Source organism: Megalopta genalis, chromosome 6, assembly GCF_051020955.1.
Source record: "Megalopta genalis isolate 19385.01 chromosome 6, iyMegGena1_principal, whole genome shotgun sequence".
In the NCBI taxonomy this organism is placed as follows: Eukaryota; Metazoa; Arthropoda; class Insecta; order Hymenoptera; family Halictidae; genus Megalopta; species Megalopta genalis.
In genome coordinates, this window is record NC_135018.1 from 12712196 (window position 1) to 12737871 (window position 25676).

Here is a 25676-nt window from a genome sequence, read left to right on the forward strand (position 1 = left end):
TTACACACTCGCAATAACAGCGTACAATAACGGTAAGTTTATCGCCCGAAGGAACAAAAGAAACCAGCGAAAAAGGAAAGCGGAAGAAGAAAGGACGCAGCTCAGCATTTCAGCGTTTTCAGCGTTTCTTCGCGGCGATCTCCGGTGCAATCTAAATATTTATAATTCCCCAAAGCCTAACCCTTCCTGCCGGTTCGCGCTGACATGAATTATTAATGTCATGCCGTGCTACCATATGCCGGTGCACGTTGTCGTGCATTCCTGATACGTGTACTTTGTCTCCGAAATGGAAGGATGGTCAGGGCCTCGCGTGCCCGACACCCGAAATAATTCAATAAAATCGAGATAAATCGAACCGGTTTGCTGCCGCTGCTCACGCGCGTTCATAGATTCGCGAAACTGAATGGAACGTGACGATTAGAGTACTCTTCATATTTCGACTCTGTATTTTTTCTAGTTTTATCCTCTTAAATACTGACACTGGGTGGGAAAATTATTATGTGTGCAAAATTTGAAAGCAATCGGACGACAGGAACCCGTTCTACAGTTGTATGTTTGAAAATGTTAATGACTTCGTTTCGGTTGCAAATAACATCGTATTTCGTTATTTCAAAAAAATTGTTGAACGTCTTTGATTAGAAATGGTAAATTCGATTTATCATTAAACAGAGTGCATGATGCACAATCTGAGAAGAAGGAATAAGTCGAATAAATATTGATAAAATTTATTACAAGTAGATCTCGTATTTTTTTATATCGGGCATCATCCACGTTGAAAGTATAAAAATATACTTTAAATGTACTTTTTACTGCAAAGATCTACTTACGTAGATCGCTCTTAGATCGTTGGTAAGTGCTAACAAATGCAAATTGGTCTCTGTCGAAATTCGCAAAATTGTCAGATTTGCAGTAGAAAAACTCATTTCTGTAAAACGAACGATGAGAGTAGGTTAGCAAAATTACAAATACAAGCGGGCTTCCTTAAGTGTATTGCAACAAACAATTTTACCAATTTGCATCGATTTCAGCTAATTTTGTTCGATCTTGCTAAAAGGAACTTTCCACAAGATGCACCGGTGGAACTGCATAATACGCTAACGAAAGTTTCAATAACGTGACTTGAAATATGACTTGGGAAAAATCCTTCGATGGCACAAGAATATCTCATAAATCACAGCAAGTACATACATATATCGATTTGTAGTTGGAACAATAGTTTAACATTTACGACATCGGTGAGCTTTGAAATTAAAGAAATTAGAGTGCGTTCGTACGAACAATTTTCGAAAAATACTTTCCAAATTTTTTGCTTCGACAGAGATAAAAACACCCAGAATTTGAAAATTTCGAAGATGTTAGATAAATGTAATACTTTAACTGTAAAGCGGAAATATGGAAACAAATTATTTCTCTCGTTTAAGGATGTTCAATAAAATTATTTATTATTGCGTCAAGGTATTAAATAATTTTGGTTTAGAATAGACATTACAAATATTAAGTGTGCAAAATTTGCCCTGCAAAATGGTGATGGGTTTTCGACTATATATGAATTTGTATTTATATAGTTCTTTCGTTACATAAGAAAGTAGGAATGTGTACCTTGAAAATATTTGTATTCGAAACTTTCAACTAAATATGTAGTAAAGTTAGGTGGGCTCAGCGAGTGCACCTAAACGAGGCAAGTTGAAATTTTGACAATAACAACGTAATAACATAACCAAAACATCTCGACCCACGGTGTGCTATTGAATAGCTGTAATCTGGCGCTGATACAGTTATCAACCACGTAATGTCTTGCAGTTAAAGATGCGGATTATGCAATGCTAATTAGTATCTACAAATTGGCGTTATTTACGACGAGCCGGCAAATTATTCCCGATAAGGCGAGATACGCCTGCTTCGCTCGAATTTCGATGCATATTCCGATTCTGCGGCAGATGCCCGATAATTATTTGTATTAATGGACGTTTCGGCATCGCCGTCACGCGTAATTACCGACAACGCCACCGCGTCGAATAAAATTATCATCGGTGACCGTAGAATCTCAGCGAGTTGTTGAGCTGGCCGTGATGCAACGAGAAAATGCAATTTCTCTGATCGCATATTCATAAACTGGCCGACTGATACAGAGAGGTTTCGTCACGATGCAACGTGTTGCGCTCGATCCGTGCATTCGTCGCTGTTACTGCACACGTTGAACGTCCACGATAACACAATCAACGAGGCTCGGAGCTGAACGAGCCGTAATCCGCCGTCATTAAAACGAACGAAATTTTACAAATTACGATAGCGTGATCGCCTCGACCCAAAATTCAGCGTGCGCGCTCGGCGCGCGTCGCGTCGGTGCCGATCGAACGTCGATGCAACGTTCAGCTGTGGGAACCGCGCTGCACTCGTCATACCGCTCGGAGTCCGCCTCGAATTGAAATTAATTCGGTCCCGCCGCATTTGCGTGCGGGCCATTACTTTGTTACAGGGTGATTGAAAACTGCCGATCAAAAGTGGAGCGGCAGCTCTCGTGCAATTTCGTTTCGGCAACAACATTCGTGAATCCAAAAATTCGCAGTCACGTTCATTTCCGAAAAACGGCGCCTCCCATCATCGCGCAGACTTCTTTCTCCGATATATAATTTAATCATGCAACTCTGCAATCGGAAGAGTGTGTGGATTGGGGATCAGAAATGTTCTTGGATCGAATTAAACAGCCGCGCATGGCTTTGTACGAAATCGTTGACAAAATTTGTTCCATTTGTAACGTGATTTATTAACCTCTTTCATTACAACAACATGTCGGATTCGTGATGAATCAAAGCATCGATGAATCGAAACAAAATTTCATTCTTCTGGTATCAAAATCTTAGGTATCGAAGTATTATAGAAATGGTTAAGGAAGAAAAAGTGCTGATCATCGAAGCTGTGTAAGAAATCGTAGTGCAAGAGGTTATTCTTTCGAATCAAGTAATTCTAACGAAGTAACTTGTTTGTAATCTTCTTTGTTGAAGATTCGGTTTCTTTTAATTTGTTAGTTGGTATCAAGCATTATGCGTATTAATTTTGACCGCAAAAAACGATGGTTTAAATTGAGGTAATGTTTTTTTTCATTTATAATAATAATAAAAGTGCAATTGAAAATTTCTAATCTTCGATGTCTAAATATGGTATTCTCTAGTTTAATAAGACATTTTAATAATCTAAATAATGATCATAATAATCGTAATAATCTAAATAAGGCATTTTAACCACAATTCTCGATTGAAATACTTTTACAGTCTTTTTACGGATATATCGTTCGAAATCATTGAATTTGTTTTACACAGAATTCCCACTATAAAAATTACGAACGCTTTTTACACTGTAAAAATTACACAATCAAGACAAGAAAAAAGTCAGTTAGGAGAAATACAAATAGAATTACGTGTTACAGAGTATCACGGTTAGACAGAAACGTGTTAATTAGGTACGGTTTAGCGGCGACTGAAAAATGTTTGAACGGTCGTTAAGAAATCGTTGAAGGAATCTAGAGCTATTCAATTCGCCGGCGCTCATTTCCGAATAGACGTATTGCGAATAATTGCAGCTACAGCTGGCTTCCAAGAAGAATGCGCAATGAGCTCATATTGTGGGACGATGTGTGTACACAGGTTGCGCGAGTCGCACGAATCAGAAAAGCGATTATCAGCGATCTGATTAGCTGAATAATCAAAGCGGCTGCTCGGGAAGCGGGTGTGTAATCCAGTTTCCAAGAGCAGCCCCGTATATCGTATGTGCATATATCCTGCGGACTCACCTGTGGATACTCGAATGAAAGGCGCGTCCGTGTGTCGGCGGTCGGATCGATTCGGCGATAACGGTGCACGACAAAAAGCTGGCTAAGTGCGAGGCATCGTTATGCCTGCTCGGCTCGATGGTTAGCGCAAATTGCAAAAGAGTCGAGTCGGCGTTACGACCTTGCGACACGCGAGAGAGAACCGACGATAATACACGTCACGGGACACCGGAACGGCGAACGCTTCGAGGACCGAGTCCACTGACTCGATCACCGCGAACCCAACGCCGCGCGATCGACTGATTCTAATTAATCCCCTAACCGCGTTCGCTGTTGGACTAACAACCGTCGAAATTCCGCGAGATTCCGTGGTTTATTTCACGCATTGCTTACCGATGCTTTTTTACCTTTACTATATGTATACACTAGAGTTGTCCTTAGCTATAAAGGACAAACCGTTTTTGGTCTTATCCATCTAAATTGTTGCACTTACAAAGAAGGTTACCCAGATGTCCATTTAGTTTGGAGAAACTAACCACTAGAAATTATACATAGTATCCCACCTCTTATTATTGACTAATACTGTATAAGTGTCATTCGTTAGAAAAATGATATCAAAGTCTGTCATAAGTAGCTCTGAAAACAGCTTTGGACGAACTTTTTCCGTAAATTTTGTTTACTTTTTGGAATATATAATTAGAATACTTATCACTATAATTCGGATAGAAATGGAAAGCTTGAATCTAGATTCTGATGATAGATGTTGAACATTTTTCATCTATTCCTCACGATGTTTGAATTAGTGAGAAAATGACGTTCGTAAAATTTGGATCAAATTGGACAACAGGAACATAATTAATTAATTAAACATCAATTATCATATTTCATGTCCCGAAAATTACATCGAATACATCGTGCCGTTTCACTCTAATATCCTAAATATGTTACGATATTATCCCGTATTATACACAAACTGACAGGTAGTGGAAACTGCTGAAATTTCACCACGAGTTACGTTTCACTTAGGCTTCTGAACAGCGCAGACTGCAGACGCGTTCAATGAAAAAGGTGTATGAAATCGTCGGATGACCGCAACGTGTCAGCATTCGAAGAAACATGAACCATTGAAGTTCTGTGCACGTCATCAAAAATGAGATCTGTAAGCACAATAACTATCAAACTTCTTGTCCATCCAACTAAGAATGCAAGGAAGATGTTAACACTTTATCGTCCGGTCGTGGTTGAGGCTGCCACTCAGTAAGGACTGGCTTAGTCGCGCGCGCATTTGCTCCCAGTACCGGCTAAATTTTCGCTATTCATCGTGTTGTGCTTATTCCTTTAAAAATAATAATAAATAATAATAATTATTATAATTATAATTCATAAGGATATGGGGAGGTCAGCATACAGGAGGTCAGCTACTAACAAAACAGTAAAGAAGCGAAAACCGTCGATAGCTAAAAGTCGATTAATAGGCTATCGGTCGATAAGCATTGGCAATCGAAAAGCCGATAAATAGGCTAGCGGTCGATAAAGTGTTAAAGCAGTTTTTATCGCTGAAACCCGCTATCAAAAAAAGTGGATCAAATGTTGATGAAATGGCTAATAGTTTTCAATGTCTATAGATTATCCACTACGGACACGAGTTACAAGCAACAAACCAAATTTTCTCGCAGCAAAACTACACACTTTTCAAGAGATTCAATCACTCTCTTTAAACATCAGATCGAGTCATAAATAATTTCCGCTTCTGGGAACATAAATTGCGATGATTCATTCGTCGTCGAATGACTGACTCATCGTATTCGAGAAATCCGATAAATGCCAACAAGTTATCGAAAATAAAATGGAAATTATTTCCAGAATGTTTCAAATTAATCAGCGATTAATTTGTTGAAGTAGTAATCAATCGAAGATTACTTTATCAATTTACTTCGAATTAATTTCTACATATCATTAAATTTACAAGAGGTACAAATAATATTACGTAATAAACCATGTTTTACGTTTATTGAATTGTAATGGGTCAGACTCGTGGTGAAGATTTTCAGACATAATTTATTATACTAAACACAAGTGTTATTCATTTCTTTTAAATCGAAACAGAATCGCATTCTTCTGTTATTGAAGTGTACCAATTTTGAACATTCTGTTATCAAAATTATAAAATTGAAAACAGTAATTTTAGAGTTAATAAAAATCCTTTCATATCAAAGGTCTTACCATGAACGAAAACCGAACGGGATGTAAAAATGTTATGCTTTCAGAATACACTACAGTAAATTCTCCCTAATTTGATGCTCAACTTGGAAACGAAAATGGATAATTTGGGAAGAGGAAATACATACTATTATTCCAGCCTTTCGACTCGTTTTTATAGTTGTTGTCAATCGGTAACTATAAAAACGAGCCGCAAGGCTTGAATAATCGTATCTGCTCATCCAAAATTGTCCATTTTTGTGCACAAGCTAAGCGTCAATTAGGGGGGATTTTAGTTTAGATCAATACCCTGCGATGGGTGTCCGGAGCGGTATCAATCGATCCGCAGCGGTTATCCCACGCAAACGCAACAAAGTTGTCTCGATCAAGCGGAGGATTTACCGGAATGGATCGCCGGTTGTTGTTCAGGGAGGTGTGATTCATGTAATGAAGGATCGATAAGAAACGGTAACCAGATTCCTAATAATTTGCTTAACGACCTCGCCCTGTGCTTTCTGCCTGGCCCATATCGTACGCCGGAGAAACTCGATAATTCGCTGTTGCTTCGATTGCTCCTCGAGATCCTGGCGTTCGCGTAACACTTGTTGAAGACGGCCGATTTGATGGGTTTTACCGTCGCGAACCGATTTAGCGTACCGCAATCTTTCGGTCTTGCGACTGAGTCGTTATCGTTACGCTACCTCTCTGGCTGGTGACCAAACTATACTATCATCTGTATCTGATAGCAGACACAGATGATAGTGTGACGGAATTATTTGCTCAGATTTGAAAATTAATTTGTACGCTAATCTATTACATTTTGTTAATTTCACTTGAATCCGCAAAATGTAAGAATGTTGAAAAAGTAACTGATGTTGTACAGTTTTATTTTTCATTTTCAATTTGATTAACCCGAGAAAGATAACCTACGTCGCAGAGGCGCCTGCGAAGACTGTTGATTTTTGTTAATTTTTCATAGAGGTCTAGTGATTTAAGTTTAAAATTACTTAAAATATAAAAAAATATAATATAAATGCATTTTATTTTTACAATAATGCCAAACCTTTAAAATGACTAGATTAACTTAAATAAATATCCATTGTTAGTATAAAATTGACGCCTTAGAAAAGCATGCGCCTCTGAAGCGTATGGTTATCTTTTACGTACGTTGTCATATGGTTATCTTTCTAGGGTTAAATAAGAAATCTGCGTTCGAACTTTTTTCGGAACTCCTGCTTCACCAGTGCTTAAGATCATTTATAATTTTAATTATCAATTGTTTTCAACGTATTAATAAAGTACTATCTCTAGGTACGTTAGTATTCCCATGGACCTTAATGAAACATGAAAATTTCACACTGTATCTACTCAGGATATTGTCAGTCGATCATAACTAACGTGTTATTGAAAAATATTCGTATCTTTTACGAGTATGACAAGAAAAGTTCTTGAAATCGTCGTATATTGTTTTGAATTTAGAAATTTATTTAATTATTTACAATGTCGATCATTTTAAAATAAGAAAAAACATGGAACCAGTCATTTTAACCAGCATGGGAGGTTTAGTGTTAATACTAAACATGTGTACTATTGTATGTGTACTAACTGTAGTACATTCCTCCAAATGATATGTAAATAGTTTTAACACTTAATCGGACTGCAAATTACTGCCAGTTATTGTTTAAGTAAATATATAATATTACCAAATTAGTAAATATATGTTTTACGATGCAACAATGCAAACTTGATAAGTTGATATATGTTTACATGAATTTTTAAATAATTACATTAAAGTATATTAATGACGACTTGTTTAAAGTTACCTGGGGCCGCCGCGATCACCATATTCCGATTAAGAGTTTATCAAAAATTCGTATGATGCATTAATAAATTGCATAACTCAAACTATATCAAGATTGTATAAAATAAAAATCCGCAGTCTATTACTCTCACCCTGAAAAAAAAGGAACTTTCGTAGTTCTTGATAGTTCCTGCAGAAGTTTGTGATAGATGGGTCCCATGGATTTCATACATAGATTTTTTCTTCGACAACATTTTTAACCAACAACGACTTTGATCGACAATGACATATTTCTCGTACAAATATAAAAAGATATCCGAAAATTATTATTTAAGTTACCCGAGTCAGGTTTGATTTAGATCTGAGTTAGATCTGGATTAAGTTTTCCCTTTTACATTGTTCATGTTATCGGCAATGTATGCATCGGCGTTGCCTCGCGTTTTTAAGCAAAGTATAAAATATTCAACAATTACTTGACCTATTTTAATCATGACCTAAGCTAAAGCTATCCAGACCCATCTCGGACAATTCCTAGTTTTCTAGGCAGTTTTTTAGTACATATAATATAATATAACATAACATGTAATATAATATAATATTAAAATTAATATAATATTAAAATCATACTTTACCTAAAAATGCGAGCCATTCTATACAATGTTTGCATGGAATGTTACTATCGGTTAATACTGTCGTCGGTTAAAAGCGTTGCGGTGAAATACTGTCAATGAAAACTGTGTCGAAGAAGCAGTTTGTGTCGGTGAAATCCATGAGACTCGTTATGGCACAATAATAAATAACGAAAAGGAATGCTCGCAGATGTTTTTCTGGAAAGTGAAGCTTATTGCCCAAACCCTTCCTGCATCCGATAGCACAAATCCGTACCTTTATCGTCGCAAAGTTACAGTCGCATGAAGACCGGGGAATCGTGTAAACACGTTGCCGCAGAAATTTATGGCGCATCCTAACGTATCTGCCTTCTTCCCACTTTTCATTAACCCGAAATTACATTCGCGGTCGCTGAGTTAAACATACGGTATTCTCGCACGCAATACTTGTTGAGTGTTGTGTATTCCCGTGTCGAGGGGCGACGGTGTGGAAGGGGGGTGAGGGGTGATGAGGGGGCAAGGCAGAATTTCACGGATTTAACGTCGGTGACCACCGAGGCTTGCCGGGACGTGCGGTAAATGCAGCGGGCGTTGCTCGAAAGAGCCCGGCATAAGAAGAGGAACGGGACCCAAAAATAATGTACTTAATATTGGCCGTATTCCATTTTTCAGCCCTCCGCGACTAACCGTACGAATGTACAGATACTAATGGACCGTACACCATCGTAACTATAAGATTTGCAGGCTGCACCTACACAGTGACCGAAAAATGATCGGCATCATATGGGACTAGAATAAGGGTCCCATTTACCGAGGATGTCCGAAATACCGTTACTTTCATTTATTTTGACGACAATCACAGTAATATGACAAAGAATTATGAAAAAAATTTTTAATATGACATTTGATATTATATTAATGGAATAAAACCATTCAAATACGCCAGCAGGTTACTATAAGTTCTAAAAAACACTACGATGTATTGGGTTGGCAACTAAGTAATTGCCGATTTCAGTTTTAGATGTCTCTCACTCCCATTTTTATGATATCCGTAACTGTTATATTATAAAATTATTATTATTATTATTATGTTATTTTTTATTATCCGCGAATGTTAGCAACTGGACAAATTGAATGCAGCGGTCAAGGAAAAGCGACCAGAATTGGTCAATCGTAAAGGTGTCATTTTCCAGCAGGACAATGCTAGGCCGCACACGTCTTTGTCCACTCGGCAAAAATTGATGGATATTGGTTGAGAATCGGGATTACCACTTATTTCGATCCCTGGACAACTCCCTTCGTGGTAAAACTTTTAGCGATGATGACGCTGTAAAATCTCACTTAACTCAGTTTTTGGCCGAAAAGGATCAGACTTTCTACGAGCGTTGAATTTTCAAGTTGTCGGAGAGATGGCAAAAGGTCATCGAACAAAATAGAAAATACATTACAGATTAAACTTCGGTCCAAGTAAAAAAAAAATTTTTATTTCATTGAACAAATCGGCAATTACTTAGTTGCCAACCCAATAGTTTCCTTCATTTGCTCTTGCGAACGCAATTGATCTGCTTGAAGTTCGTTGTATCCGCATCTGATACAGACATGCTATCCTCTATTGCTCAAGGTACATCTGACAAAAACTTATGATTTAGCTCTAATAGTGAGTATAACTAGATCGTAACACTTGGGACAGTGATAATATTTTTGATCGACTCGCAACGTGAAAAACCATTTCCATCGAATTACAATATTTGCTGTGAAATGTGTCTTAGAAACTGATGTCGGAGTGTGTGATGCGTTCTGATATATAAAGGAAATAGCACGATGTTTCTACGATTCTTTGCGAATGTTCGCCCAATGTACTGTAGAGAATCAGGCCTCGCGCAAAAACCATCCCTACTTTTTGCACACTCTATAGAAACACTTGTTCCACGTTGGCTCGTTGTTAGCCAGGCCGGATCGGATCCAACGTCAGCGATCCGTTTCATCGCATCGTAAACACACCACCAATTTTAATATCAACTGTACAGGATGTCGTGTCGTAAAGGAAAATCATTCGGGTGGCTAGAAACTCGTGATGCTTATAGTACTCTATGTATAAGCATATAAGCATGGCCGAGCTCAACCCTGTGATACTAGGAACTGGTTCGAGTCTAAGTATTACGGGTTTATGGGGGACCCAGGTTCCCCTAATTTAAGTTGTAGAAGGATTTTTTTTTTATTTCACACCGAAGAATCCTAGTGGTCTTATTTTTTAATGCAACGGGAACGAAAGTTTTTTAAGTGGCGTTAGACTCACTTCGAAATAATCATTGGACTGCAAGTCATATTGTGTTTATGGCCTGTAAACGTATATTTATCTGTTCAATAAAATTCCATACACTTTCCTTTCATTTACCATTCGCCGATACCTGTAATAGAGAAAATCAAAAGCTCTACTTTTGTTTAACGAACTATCAGGTGCTAGAATGGATTGGGTTGTGTCACGTTATGAAAGTAAAACGACTGCGTTCATTCAAGTTTTACGAGACTTTTTCCCATTTCTATAACATACAATTAAGTACATATCCTCCGTCAAGATTCACATCCATGAATTAATATTTTAACATCACCACCTCTACGATTCTAATTGAACGTAATTTTAAGAATCAAATTAAATAATAACGTGTAATAACCCAAATCATAAAATTGCTATCTCCGTGTTTAAAATTCTTCAAAGATATGGTTAATTTTTGTACATATTTTACACCCAGGCATAAAAGATGATTTAAGTAGCGTTATTTTTGTGTAAATAAAACTACTAGTCTTTTCCATAAGACGAAACCATCACAGCACGAACGCTAACGGTATTACTTTATTATTCATCTACCGTGTATACAGAATTTTTCCGCGTGAAAAAACCAAGTGAACGCTCGCGAATGAAGATATAACCACGACCCATTCTCGTTACGCATATCTCGATGAACTAAACTGAGGTAACACATAATATTTTGCTCTGGCTGTTGTAAATCATCAGATAAAATCGTTTCAATGATCCTTCTCTTTATATTTGTGCGAACGACGCGAACAGCGAGCATCCAGTAAGCAATGCTTGTAACAACATCGATTTGCAAACAACCGCTGCACATATTTTGTCACAAAGTGAACCTTTTATTCATTTTTACTACTTTCTAAACATCTATCAGCTTAAACAGTAGCAGAATTAATGAAATTTAAACATAATTTTTCTTGATTCATCCTTTGCGATGAAAAGTACATTGTTTTCTAATTTCGTTAGGAATTGCTGGACTGCAGATATTTGCGCGTTTATGGCATGCGCAGATTTTTTAATTTCGTCGAAACGTATGAATTAACAGGATCTAATAGCATTTTTATTTTATTATTCACAATGAGTAGATAATATATATTAGTTTACGAAGCAAGCTTTTCTTCTATTTTAATTTTTGTAAAATGACGCATGAAAAAATTGCAAAGATTCCGCACTTTAGTAATTGCTAGTCTAGAATTACCAGCAATATTGTATTTAAAGAGTCATGCTAAAAAAGAAGCAAGAAAATTTCTGAAACGTTTCTGAAATTGACAAAGAATTTCTTTCAAATCTAAAAGAGTAAGGCATTCTAACCAGAAGAAAAATATTCGGCACATCTTCTTCAGAACAATCGTGCAAGAATAATTTTTTCCTTGTGCCATTTTTCAAATGATTGCTGTTCGAAGCTATTAGCATTATATCGTTTATGTTCGCATCTATTTATTAACGAAGCTCTGCAGGTGAAAGGGGCTAATGTTCTTACGAAGAATCGTTTAGCTTGTACACATTTAATATGTTTCTACTGCGATGATAAGTAAAGTCTTTATTTGGAAGTCTCTACTATCTGACTACGTCCAGTAGGAAAACCACTGCTGGATACTGCATAGTGAGATCTTTGATGCATATATTTTCCCGTTAAGACGATATATTCCAATTTTGTTACACTTTACTTTGGTGGCACAAGAAGGAAAAGTTTGCTTGAATAGCTTGAACTAAGGAAAGATGCACAGAATATTAAGTCACTGGATGCTGATGCAAATCATCGTTTATCAGCTTGCTGAGCATAACATTTGCATTAACTCTTCGTTCTCAACCTGGTGGGCGAGCAAAACAGCATAAGTTGTCCAGAAAGGCGCATATAAAGTGCAATATTAAATCAGAGGATAGACTTTGAACCTGAAAGATGATAATTTTCGAATTGAAAAAGGATCTTTGATTTTCGAAAGCAACTACTTATACCATTTTGATACAAATTCGGCGTATCCTGGACTTCGCGACAGAATATACCTTTAATCACAATGAGGATTTAGTATTATTTCAAGATAACGAAATTTGGAAAATCATCAAATTAATCGGATAAAGAATATATTGCGTACAGTCAGAGAATGATTTTCGAATGTTCGCTAGTGAAAATTTCATTTCGGTGTTCATCGTGATGGAAAAACTCAACGAAGACGTCACTGAATTCTCGGATCCGGACCACTGTGCGCCGCGGCATTCAATTCCTTGCGTGCAACACTTGTTGAACGTCTCCTTCGGAACCGGACGAAATTTCACGGATCGAACAGCACTGACCGGTCTAACGTCGGCTCTGTTACCAGCGAAACATCCGCGGCATAACAACCGAGAGGATAGATAATAGTGCAATACGCGGTGAGAGGGACGAGGCGGAAACGAGGCTACTCTGCTCGAGATGGCCGGGTAGAGGGAGACGGAATACGACCCTGATTGCCAAGGAGAAATCTGCACCGTGATCTCGCGCGAGGTACGAGCGTGGAATAACGTGTCTTCGTCCAAAGCGAACAGTTTCAGAGACAGCAAACAAGAAAAAAAAAACACCGAACCGAACGAATAGAAACTGGATGTTGTCGCTCGATTCCACACGATTCGTTATCCCTTAACCTTTGTACGCTCCACGAAAATCATTGTACAGAAATCATTGCACGAAATATCTTCATATTATGATGAAAGAGGAAAATAGTAAATAATTAATTGTTGCCGTGTATGCTCCTCTTTATACCAAAGAATAATAATAATAATAATAATAATAATAATAATGATAATAATAATAGTAATAGTAATAGTAATAGTAATAGTAATAGTAATAGTAATAGTAATAGTAATAGTAATAGTAATAGTAATAGTAATAGTAATAGTAATAGTAATAGTAATAGTAATAGTAATAGTAATAGTAATAGTAATAGTAATAATAATAATAATAATAATAATAATAATAATAATAATAATAATAATAATAATAATAATAATAATAATAATAATAATACTTTATACCAAAGAACTTCCGTTCGAAACATTATTTTATACATGTAATTTGCAAGAAACATCGAGATGAAAGAGTTAAATGAAACCAATGAAAGATGTAAAAAATTGCAGTTTTAGACAAGAGAAAATGTAAGAATCATTGTCCTTAAGAGAATACGTTTTTCGAGATACTTTCTTAGCCGAAACATTCAAGTTTTTTAAATGCAATTAAACATGCATATTAACAAAAATCAAGTATCAATTAAACTATTAAAATTCTATGTTTGGCACAAGCAATTTTCTAGTTGTTGTAAGAAATCGTTTTCTACCTCAGATTTCTATAAAAGTGAGAATTTGTACGAAGATCCGTGGCCTATCTATTAGAAAACACCCGGTACGTTAAGTGTTAAATAACTCGCCGTTCAAAAAGCGCGATTCACCGATTCATCGAATTCGTTTCGTACAAGGAGAATAGAACGGTCCCTGGGCAGCCGTAGGGCGCATGCACCCAGCCGTATTATCGTCCCAGCTAACACTGTCACGGATAAGCCTCGGGAAATATTTACCGACGAAACTGACATACCCTTTGTCAATTGAGGGGCCTGGCTGAGCCTCGGGAGGACACGGCTACACCATTGTTAGCTGAAGAAAGATTATCACCGTGATCCGTTCTTTGTACAAACTCGACCGGTTTATGAAGCCAGCATCACAGGAAGGATTGAACGGCGCGAGCCTCAGATTCAAGATTAAAAAACAAACGGGCCTAGCCCCCGTTAACACCGGTAGCTACACAGATGCTACACAGATGCTACACGAATACCAAACGCGACCAAGAAGATAAAAATTTACCGACGCTCACTAGCAAAGAGTATTGTCCAGCTTGAATTTGCCGATTGAAATAAAATGTCATATATCGGTGGTTTTCTAATAGGTTTGTCTAAAAATACCGCAAAAACAACAGCAATTTCATTCACAATTCAAGAATTATTTGGATTAATATTAACTATCAACTTCTCACGAAATTATTATTTTAAAAAAATTATTGAACTGCTGTTATATACGAGTCTGTTATTGAAAAGCTTATTGGTAGGCTTCCGATAAATGAAGTGTTCAAGTATAATAAAACGTTTGGCGCGCTGTCGTCCGCGAACTAGGTTGCCAGGTTTGGTTGCGAGATTCCAGATTGGTAGAGTGGGGGTAAGTGATACAGCGGGACGACCCCTACTGGCTTTTCTCGTGAGGCGGATTCGGAGCCGCTCGGAATCACTCGGCCAGCTGAAGGGTGTCCCTATTGTATTTCGGTTCATTGCCGTGTTCGCGTCACCTCGCGTCACATCCACAGGTTACGAACCGCAGCTAAGAAATGCAAAACAATAGAGACACCCTTTAGCTTTCCGAGTCTCTCCGACTGTGCCGCACGAGGCGAGGCAGCGAGGGTCGCTCGCCATACCACCTGCCATCACTCTACCAATCTGGAATCTCGCACCTAAACCTGGTAACCAGATTCACGAATCACGCACTGCAATAAAATTGTATAATCCTCGCTACTATCAATATTTCAGGATGAAATTTACGTGGTATTAAAAAATCCACTTACAGATGCTGCAGTGGAAATTTCAAGTAAATCCATACTCTCCTTTCAGGCTATTTCGAAGTTTGAAAATTAAGAATATCGTTTATATCTAGACTACGGCTTTCCATGTTAGCATTTGTAATACTACTTCAGATGCGATTTTTAAATGGAAGTTATTTCCCAATCCTTGTATAACTGAACAAATTTAAACAGATTTTCTACAGATCTACAACATTTTATAAAAATCCTAAAATACATACACTTATCGACAAAAGTTAAGAAACTTTACATATTGTTAATATTTGTTTTATTTAGTGCATACGACAAATACAAAGAATAAAAACCAAAAGTTGACAAATTATACAAAAATAAAATCAATATCTTCGTTGACACAATATAAATTTTTGTCCTGTATTAAGAAGATTTCCTAGACCTAAGAATATGCATCTGGACAACATACTTCCTAAATTTTGTCAGTGAGTGTTTGTATGTAAAAGTCAAAATATGTGATCACTTCCTGTGGAATAGTTCATACGTTAACTGGTCTTCAGAACCTTCAAATAGGAAAAAGGATTAATATTAAGAGACGCGGTTTTGAACGAGTATTCAAATACGCGTGAACACGGGTCACGTGTATCGTGTATTAAGAAATTAAAAATTCGTGTTTCTAATACACGTGTACATGAATATTTAAAAAAATGTTCTGTTAATGAAAAACGAAACATTTTGCCAGCTCGAATAAACGCGTTGCCGAGCTCCGAACGTCAAAAAACCAGCAACCTACCTGAACGTAAATGAAAATTTAAACTTTTACACCTTTCAATACACTTTCATAAAAGTATTAGGAATAAATTGAGCAGCTTTTCCCGACGAAAATGAGTCTAAACACGATATCATTTGGACTTTCTTCAATAATATTACAATCTTTTTATAACATTACGTATTAATAAAAAAATGTTCGATTACACAGAAGTTCCTTTACTGCTGGAAATATTGCCACAAAGAAGAAGCGTAACAAAAAATACACGTGTAATAGAAATACAAACACACGTGTAACATGCGTTAGAAATACACGCGTACCTGTGTACCCGCGTATTAAGGATTACACGGGTTAAAGTTCGGAACTGTTAATTACACATGAAATAGGAATCTCTAATAATGTAATTATAATCTGATTCTAATCTAATTATAATCTCTTGTAAAAAAAAAAAATCTCTAATTATAATCTCTTATAATCTAATTATAATCTCTTATAATATAATTTTATAATCTCTTATAATGTAATTGATAATCTGTTTCATCTTCTACAAATACTGTTTTAGTCAAATGTAAGCAGTAAACACAGTTGTAATTCGGTTCAAAGTCATTTCAGAGCCCACTCCTCGGTGACAATTAATTCGCGGAATCTATAACGACATCGAGCACACCGAAGAAGCGTTGCTCTTGGTTTTCGCTTGATCGAAAACACGACAGAATCTTGTAGAGCGGTTTTAGAAATACCCAAGCAACTTGCCGCGTTTTGTCCGACGCAAGTAATTCTCCTTGGCAAGTTCCAATTCCGCCGCGGAAAAAAAATCTCGCAAAATCGACTGTAACAGTGCAGCCTTCGCCGAGACAATTACCCACACGTCCCCATCTACATTCCATTCCCAGTAAAGTCGAGTCTTCAACAGGCCGCGGCCGGGCAAAAAGTTCAGGCGTCTTTCCGAGCGATTCAAGGCGACTCTGTTGCATTAATTCGCGATATCGCGTAATTGTGGCACGGCACGCCAACCGACGTTGCACGCTCGATGACGGAAAGTCGAGCTCTGCCCGAATTCGAGCCGGGACGTTCGCCAGTGAGCATTCGAAATAAATCCTCATCGGCCGCGGCTGCGTCACTTAATTCTAGATAATCATCGGTGACATCAAGCCGCTGCTGCGTCCCGCGCGAGCGCAATCAGTTACATAATATCCGTAAATTGTGCCAAAATAGCCGCGGCGATTCTTTTGACTCATGAGCGTCACTGACCAGCAACACCAATTCGACCCATGTTCGTCGGCAGACCACAGCTCCACACCGCACCCGTCCACAAAGGAAGCTGTTCAGGTAGAAGCAGAGTTGTGACTATCGATTATCGATATTGAACCGATATCTTACCGGCACTTAACGATACGTCGATAATATGGTTAAAATATCGTTGGTAAAAATGAAGGGACTGACCGTACAGTTTTATCATGTTGGATACTTAACGAATCGTAAACTGTAGATTAAATGTTATAAACATAAATGTCTGCCCAGATCTAGCCCAGATCGTAGCCTGGAGTCCCAAAATATTTAAGTTTAGGTGAGAAATCTTAATCCTTGGTTTAAGATCGTTAGGCCGCCTTGAACTCTGTTAAACTAATGAATCTTCGTATTGGGGTTTACGTATCTGTTCAGATGAATTTATAGATGTGAACGAGAAAATCAAGTGGTTCACGAAAGAAGCAGACTACAAGAAACGGACGTAAAATCACTTGATCACAAACAATAAATTCAATACAATTTACTTTACTTCGATCACCTAAGCTTCGGAGCTTCTAAAGCTACCAAGGGGTATCTGCATATAATCACACATCTAGTTAGGGGTCGATGAACCAGAGGTTGCGTTAATCTTTTCAAACGGTCCAATATATTAGTGGCGATGCAAAAAGTATCATGACGTAGAATCAAAGAAACACAAAGATCGAATCGGCCCGAGGTATTCTTTGCATGCACTGCCACTAAAATAGATGAAATGCCATACTCTGCAACCGTTCGCGAGTTGTTAGCGAGCTCCGGTATGAATATAGTTGTATGAACACAGTTGTACGAACAACTCCCGAGAAGCTTGCGAAGATCTCCCGAACAGCTCTAGCCAGTGCAGTCCAGCATAAGTGGGCGAGCAAAGTCGCAACACGTATGAGCGAGCTGACGAACGTGCTCGGAGACGAGGCATTGGTCACGCACTCGGCCGGAGTGTATCGGGGTCCGTATGGAATCCTAGCCTCCCGCGCAGGAACACCTGGCCGTAAGCGTCACGGTTAATTTGCACTTTCTATGAATTTTAATCAGCCCGCGAGCAGAGGAGGATCCGGAGACAATAGCACGTACACACTCGAGGCGATTATCGAGCGGCTGTCCGATGCGCAACTACCATCGGCGATGCATCTCGTTGAACATCGCATAGTATCGATACGAACATTACGTACCTCGAAAACAAAGAAACGCATTATTCCCTTAGGGTGCCTCGCCTCGTGACTCCAAGCAGCGCACACCACGGCATTTCGCCGATCTAGCTAGCCGACAGGATTCTTCTCGTTTAATGGGCCTAGTCGTGCTTATTTATTTATTTATTTATTTAAAGTTCTTTACAGTATAGAAATTGTGCTTACTCATTTATTTATAATAGGTCATTAAGTATGAACTGCATAAATTTCATAGTAAGATTATAGAGTAAAATATACATTTCATATATAATGACCTAATGATATCTCAGATAGATTATTCAATTTATATTTACTTATTTATTTATACTATTTTAGATTATTCAGTTTGCGTTTGTTCATTTGGTTTATACTACTTTATAACATTCAGATTGTGTTCGCTTACTTATTTACAGTATTTACAGAAAACTATTGGCACAGCATCGAAAAAATGTTATTTTTATATATTTTTGTTCATAGAAGATTTGTTTAAATACGCTTCTTGGCAGCGAATGTATCGATAACGTAACGATCTCACAACAGTGCATGGCCATTCGAATGTTCTATCAAACTAATTAAAAGTTTGGTCTCTGGGATGCATCAGATGGTCTGCGTTTTACTTCCGAATTGGCGTATGAGAATTTCTGTTCACACACACATACTTTTCTTGATTTACTATCTTACGAAATTTGAATACAAGTTTCGTGACATTTTGTTATTAGCCAAGTGTGCGAATTCGCTACAACCGCATTTAATATGCTTCCTGTGTAAGCCAACATTACTGCTGCATCGTCAACCAAAGACGCATAACACGGACGTGACTGTCACTCGGAAACAATGACGAACAGGTCAAACATTTATATGAACTTTTTTTCTTTCTTATTTATACGCACTGTATCCATCACTGACGTAGCATCCACACACTATGACACATCTCGTGCAGTAGTATTTTACAACAATATGCATTAATACCATGTAAGTGAAAATGAACCGAAAACAGTAAGCCTTTAGCATAATTACAATAACATATGAAATTTTATTAGAACTGTTTGTTTCGGTATAATTACCATGTTAGTAATGTTTACCTTATCAGGCATGAAGCCACGAACCACCATGACAACAACTAACTCTATGTATTAGTTATTTGGAATTTTCGAAAATGTTGACTAATCCTACCAACCACTAAATATGTTCTAACAATCAACACTAGGATGAAAAAAGCAACGCTGCGATTGAAAACAAACACTGGGTGGCAGAACTTTCCAAAACATTTTTGTTGGAAATTGATGCACGTTTAAAAAGTACGATTATGCATTCTATTGCACCCGATTGGAAAGTAAGAAAGATTCGGTTTCTTCATAACAAAAAAAATGGAATTGTGTAAACATACAGATGAAAGAAATGGATTTCTAAAATGAAATTCAGTTTGTATGACTATAAAATTCATCAAAATACAATTACAATAAAAACTTCTAAGGGCCCATTTTTCAGGATCAAAAAATCCTGCACACCGTCAGGTCATCTTGACAAAACGATTATTCAAAGCGATGCCGTTAAAAACTTAAATGTATATAGTATTTAAAACAAAAAGCTTAAATCAATACAACTTTTACTTCTTTTCTGCTGTTGTTTTAAAATATGAATCATTTTTTAACACCTCAAGGTGTCACAAATATCTGCCCTTAAATATCTGAAATTAGCCTATCAGCTCAGCTCGGCTATAAATAAACCGACGAAAGAAATTGCTCGGTGCTTCTATCTGACCGTTGCTTTCGTAGCTTAAATCGCAGCTCCGACAAAACGTATTCATACCCTCGAAACAAAACTCAGTCTCGCATTAGATAACTTCATCATTCCTTGAAGATGGAAAAAAAAGGACCTGACAACCGATGTACAATGAAAACGAGTTCAGCCTCAGGTACGTCGGTCGTTGGTCGAGAAAAAGGGTGATCCGCGGGGGGGCTAGTTACGCGAGAATCATATCGAGTACGCGAATACGGATTAACAGGAGCTTAAAACAGCGAAACAGCCGGTGAAGACTGGAACGAGGAAAAACACAGCAACTTTTTGCTAGGCGTAAACCATGTAAAGACCGAGCGGCATTTTGGAGAAGCCGGTAAAAAAGAAAACGGCTTGAGGAGGACGCACGCGGAACAACGCACTCACGGGGATCGAGCAACGGTGCATGGTGCAACGGGCGTACATGCGTGCATATCAATTCCGCGCGGAGGAGTCGCCAAGATCTCATGTAAATCATCAGGACAAGATGGCTCCTCCCTATTTGCTTGGCGCTGTGTGCACACAGAACGCGCCGTTGTAATGCTCGGAGCGTGTTTTTAAAGCGAAAATGTTGTAGGCAGCGCAGTCCACGCGATAGCACTCTCGAGCGTTACGCGCGCGGACAGTGCGTCATCTTGTACGGGGTGTCTCATCTGACATCACCACCTTCAGCTTTATCGATCGTAATTATTATTCATATTAGCCGTAGCGAGAACCATAATTTCTGAAATTATTATGTAAATGAATAGTAAAGATATGTTAAAGGTTTTGTAATTTATCTCATTGAATTTATCTTGTTTACTGCATCTTGTATTTTATTTGCACCAACACGACTCGTTCTTAGGTGGTACATTTGAATTGAAATAAATCAGAGAAGATAATCAAAATAAGGATCCTTTAACAGAAAATATGTGTATATTCAAAATTATATCGAAGTTTTAAAAGGGCAGGTGTGAAAGGCATATCCTATTTACAATTCATTGTCCGTTTCATAAATTTAGCAAGTAAATTGAGAACCTAGCAAATAATTAAATTTATATTGTTCTCCAAGAAATACTTATTCAGATGTGATAAAAAGGAAATGAAGAAAGTGTCATATTTTCCTCATTGTGAGGATCAATGAGTGTTATTGTTCACTAACATGTGTATTGTTTACTGACCAAATTTATTGTTAACATAATTTAGAGTTAAATTGATTTATAGTAACTTTCTAATTTATTTCACTCGTCTTTTTAACATTTTGGCATGTATAGATTACATTTTAAGAACACAGGTCAAAATTTTCGAAAATGTAATTTATGCCACTATGATTCTACCCCACTGAATTCGTGAAACACTCCGAGAAATTGACAAAAATTTGACTTTTGCTATTGAAAATATTCAGTCGCGTCTTGCAGCTGTACTCGATACGATAACGATTTGTAATTAGGTGCAAATACATACGCATGAAAGTGCTACAAAACAAGAAAACAATGATCATTTGCAATGTCCATTTCATATCACCTCTTTCCCATCTTCTTCGAGTGTTTCAAGTTTTTCAATAATATTATATGTAACTTTTTAATAATTAAAAATATTAAAAATAACGCGAGTGAAACTTAGGCGCTTAAAGGTATACAGTAATGTCTCTCTAATTGACGCTCAGATTGTCCACAAAAAGGACAATTTAAGAAGAGAAGATACGATTATTCGAGCCTTGTAATTCGTTTTTTATAGTCGTTGATAATTCGTAACTATAAAAACGAACCGCAAGACTCGAATAATCGTATCTCCTCTTCCCAAATTGTCCATTTTTGTGGACAATCTGAGTGTCAGTTAGGGAGACAGACATTACTGTAGTTAGGTGAGTCACTTAATATTTCCAAGAGATCTAATAATGGGTATAAATGTAGTGACGCTTCTTACTCGACTTTCTGAGTTATCGAATATATACAGCGAAGTTTTCATTTATTTATACCTCACAATTCTTGTATTACAGTGTGCATAGTAGAGCAAAGTTCACATTGTTTTGGAACTACATACCTTGAGTTCCGTTTGAATGATTGTATTTTTATAGGGAACTGTGTATTAATTGGCATATTAATTGCTTGCAATCTGGGATAAGATAAAAACGCTTGAATTTGTAACATATTATAACAATTATGTCTGAAAAACTATTCCTTATCTTGAAACATATAAAAATTAATATTAGTCCATTAAACACTATTTTTTAATTCACGGATCATGAAAAAATCAAGTAATGCCTTCGGTGAAAGGTGATCATCTGTGAAAGAAAATTAATCGCTAAACTATAGATCTGAAGCAAAATAAAAATTTCTTATATCAGTGGGAAGAAAAAGAAGAGAAGTAGCCATTTTCCTTGAATAATTAAAATATGTATTGGAAACGGCAAAAGGCTTGAAATTCTTCTATTGTTTTTTGTTTCGTCTGCTTATCTTCGACATAGACGTATAAAATCAGCAATGCATTGACCGTTCAGCAAAATATTACTAAATCCTTCGATTCGGCCCGGTCTGAATTGAACAATAGTGCACTAGCTTGCAGTATATTCGCTTGGAATACACTGGCTCGAACTATACCCGCTTGCAGTGCAAGGTATGTCTTGTCATGAGTCATGACAAACAACTATTTATCGCTAAATTGTGAATAACTAGAGAGAACGAGAAAGAACGAGAGATATGGAGATATAGAGACCGATTATACACGGTCAGCAAGCTCTAGTCAGTGAAAATCCATTTTTTTCTCCTGTTTCTCTTACTTTTCACCGCGAAACGGACGCCGAACGGCCGCACCGCTTCCTTGACATTATTTTTCTGTCGTGCTTCGCGAGACACCACCGTTAGATACGTCTGTCAAGGGGAGGTCGCAACTTGACTCTTTGACTTTCCAACGTGCTCAAACTCTAATTGTAGGGACCGATGAATATAAACCAACTGTAAATACGATACAACAATCAGCAGAGGAAAGAAAAAGCGCGAAGGAGCGCTTAAACGGTAACACTAAAATTAAAAATGCACTATTCAATGAAAAAATGAAATTATTCGATAAAATATTGTAACACAAACCAATGTTTCAAATGAGTCACCTAATATGTGACCTCATTTTCTGCATTTATGTTACTTTTCAGTTTTTAAATCTCGGTATAGAAAAATGATTGTTTCTGTAGTTCAATTTATTCGGTATTTTCGAATTTATTTATTTCCTTCCTCAGTAGTTTTAATAGTTGGTAGGTTAATAGTTTGTGTTCTAAGTTTGCCATAAATCCATAAAAATCCATTAAATTATGCATTTCAATTATGAATATAACGCGTGGAAATAATTGTTCTTTATTTATCTTTTTTGTTTACAACAACTGATGTGAACAGTTTTTCTAAACAATATAATTGGATAAAAACGCACTGATTAACTAAACGCAAAAGATAAATAAAGAACAATTATTTCTACGCGTTATATTCATAATTGAAATGCATAATTTAATGGATTTTTATCGATTTATGGCAAACTTAGAACACGAACTATTAAAACTACTGAAGAAGGAAATAAATAAATTTATCACATACCTAAGTAATATAAAGAAGAAAATAAACACATTATACCGAGTCCACACTGGATCGAACAGTTCGCAAGCTATTCCTCGACGAAAATATTAGTGTTCGCATTGGAGCTCGCGAGTAGTTTGCAAACTGCTCGAGAACAGTTATAAGCTTGTTCGCTTTGAATGCATGTTTAGTGAAAACGCGTTAAATTATTACAAACGCGTCCAGACACGTTCTGAGCTCGCGAGCCCTTTGATGTATCGATTCCCAGGCCAACAGTGTTCGCGAAGGTGTCGACGCTGTTAGCAAGCATGGCTCGCGAGTTGTCGCGAACAACAATGTGAACCTGGTATTAGGCGAACGGGAAACCGCCAAACCTCCCTCCAAAGGTGTAACGCAACGTGTGGCTCAGCATAATTTGATAAAACATCTAGATCAGCTAAAACCGTCCAATCTCCACTGTCTCTTAAATTCACGCTGGATCAAGTGTTTTATAAACATAGATTACCACAGCCTGATAATACGAATTTACTGTAAATAGAGACGCGTGGGCTGTTCGAAAGCGTAGCACGACCAAAAACCAATACCACTTTTCCAACGTGTTAATATTATCATTATCATCCATGTGTTAGTGTTGTAGGTTAGAGGTAGGTTAGCGCATAACCGGGATAGAAAATCGACGATACGTACGAACCAACACCGTCGCTCTTATCTCTCACCGATATCTAGGAATGATTCTTTACATTCTATTATCAAGCCCGAGTAATGTTAAATATTTTGCATGTCCGATAGTTTGTTCGAGTGGAGACATTTATGGGCACGATATCATCTCATCGGTGCGATTTATCAAACAACGTGATCCAATTTGCTGCAACAATTTCGAACGGTTTAGCTACCGATGTTCTGGCACAGATCGAGTGTTGTTACAATATCCAGCGCTAAATGGATTGCTATTCACAGGTAATAACCTCATTTCACGACACCGTCTACGCTCGTTTCCAATGAGGAACAATAATACCATTTTCACAGAATATTTTTCCCACGAAGAACGATGTTCGAATGCAAACGAATTGTGGATGATTCCATTGAAAGTCCTGTTCTGATTTAGTTTTAACTGTCAGCTGTCCAAATGGATTCTCGTACGATGTATGAGATATTTGCTATTAATGGTACAATAGAGTCTATCGATTCAAACTTCTGGACATACTTTATAAATCGGTGGAAACGTCGATGCTTGTTGCATCGACAAAGTTAGGTAACTAGAAATAATTTATTCAGCTTTTTACAAGTAAGAACTACGAATTTGTATAACTGTTCTTAAAAATATTATCTTGTTCCTAAATATACTATACCTGATAGAATAATTGTTAAAAGAATTATTTGGATCTATTCTAAAAATCTATTCTAAAAGGATGAAAATAGTACTACATATTATTATTATTATTATTATTAATATTATAATAATTATTATTATTTGCAAAATGTTACTAACATGATTATAATATGAACTTGAATAAAAAAGTTTATCTAAAAATTTCTCAGAGAAACATTCGTATTTTTGTTTTTCTTAAGCAAAATGTTTCTCATTGTGGGATATAATCGTTTAATATTGTGAGAATCGATCCTTTTATCTTGCACAAATGTCATCGAGGATCAGATCACCATATTAATTCCAAGAAGAATTCCACAATTATCTCAAATAATTATAAAACAAAACGATACATTACTTCGAATAATTAGAAAACAAAATAATACATTATTTAAAATAATATCTCAAACAATGTTATTTCAAAAGTGAAAATAATTATGAAATAAATAATACGTTGTTTGCAATAATATTTCAATCAAATGTGCCCAGATCTGTAATGATAGACTTATTTTGTCAAGAGTATGCTCGTTTCACGGCAACATCAAAAATTA

General features: G+C 37.0%; 2 protein-coding genes and 1 long non-coding RNA gene across 6 annotated transcripts in view; 2 read left to right on the top strand and 1 right to left on the bottom strand.

The window, feature by feature from the left end:
• Nucleotides 1-25676, bottom strand: part of Sesn (Sestrin) — a 296174-nt gene that overhangs the window by 241918 nt on the left and 28580 nt on the right. The window contains exon 1 of one of the 4 annotated variants that reach the window (XM_076523349.1): nucleotides 3788-3902. The exons of the other annotated variants lie outside the window; for them this stretch is intronic. The gene's annotated coding sequence lies outside the window, so the exon portion shown is untranslated. Of the gene's footprint in view, nucleotides 1-3787; nucleotides 3903-25676 lie in introns of those variants that run through there. 4 annotated transcript variants of the gene reach the window in all.
• LOC117226248 (organic cation transporter protein) overlaps nucleotides 1-25676 on the top strand; it is a 190695-nt gene that overhangs the window by 18651 nt on the left and 146368 nt on the right. The window lies entirely within an intron of this gene.
• Nucleotides 17203-25011, top strand: LOC143259780 (uncharacterized). Its single transcript, XR_013033779.1, has 3 exons — nucleotides 17203-17323; nucleotides 24549-24716; nucleotides 24786-25011. It is a non-coding gene; the product is annotated as an uncharacterized LOC143259780 (long non-coding RNA).